This window comes from Nanorana parkeri, unplaced genomic scaffold (genome assembly GCF_000935625.1).
Source record: "Nanorana parkeri isolate BGI_ZX_2015 unplaced genomic scaffold, ASM93562v1 scaffold320, whole genome shotgun sequence".
Classification (NCBI taxonomy): domain Eukaryota; kingdom Metazoa; phylum Chordata; class Amphibia; order Anura; family Dicroglossidae; genus Nanorana; species Nanorana parkeri.
This window is the reverse complement of record NW_017306588.1, coordinates 1,311,265-1,311,925: the sequence shown is the minus strand read 5'-3', so window position 1 is coordinate 1,311,925 and position 661 is coordinate 1,311,265. Positions and strand designations below refer to the sequence as shown.

At 50.4% G+C, this 661-nt stretch overlaps 1 protein-coding gene across 1 annotated transcript in view; it reads left to right on the top strand.

Moving 5' to 3' along the window:
• The window catches only part of GLI2 (GLI family zinc finger 2), a 126,903-nt gene that overhangs the window by 27,586 nt on the left and 98,656 nt on the right, over positions 1–661 (top strand). The gene's annotated exons all lie outside the window — the stretch shown is intronic.

Here is a 661-nt window from a genome sequence, read left to right as displayed (position 1 = left end):
GCAGATACAATGCGGAGTTTCCTCTTCTCTAGAAGTGAAATCCGGGATGAGAGCCGAGAGTCCCCGGAAGGGGGTGCTGAGGACTCGGGGGGCTCTCCAGGTTCAGGATTGGTGAAAGGAGCTTCTGGAACTCTCGGGGCCCATTTATAAATCATTGTTCCCATTAAAACAACTAAAGAAACCTATTAAAGTCCTTCTTTTGCAGAAAAAGTCATAGTAACATTAATGACCAATGTGCATTTCCTACTTTTCTTTTTGCATAAAATCCTGCAGAGCATTGCACCCGCCATCAGTACAATGCACAGACCGCAGAGCATTGCACCCGCCATCGGTACAATGCACAGACCGCAGAGCATTGCACCCGCCATCAGTACAATGCACAGACCCCAATAATGTTTTCCAGGCTCCGGGTCAGTCCAGATTTACAGATCTGCTGCTACCGGGCTGAAGGAAGTGTGGAAAGGGAATTGGGATCCCCGGTGCATTCTGTATAGTCTCTTCTGTGCCATGGTGGGAATTGTAGTCGTTTGCTTGGAGTGATCCCAGGTCTTGGTGGTGCAGACGCTCGCAGTCATGCTGAATGGAAATAATACTAGAAAGCTGCTAGAAGATGCACCCTGTGATTGAGGAGGGGGGAGGAGGAGGGGGGGGGGGGCGGGTG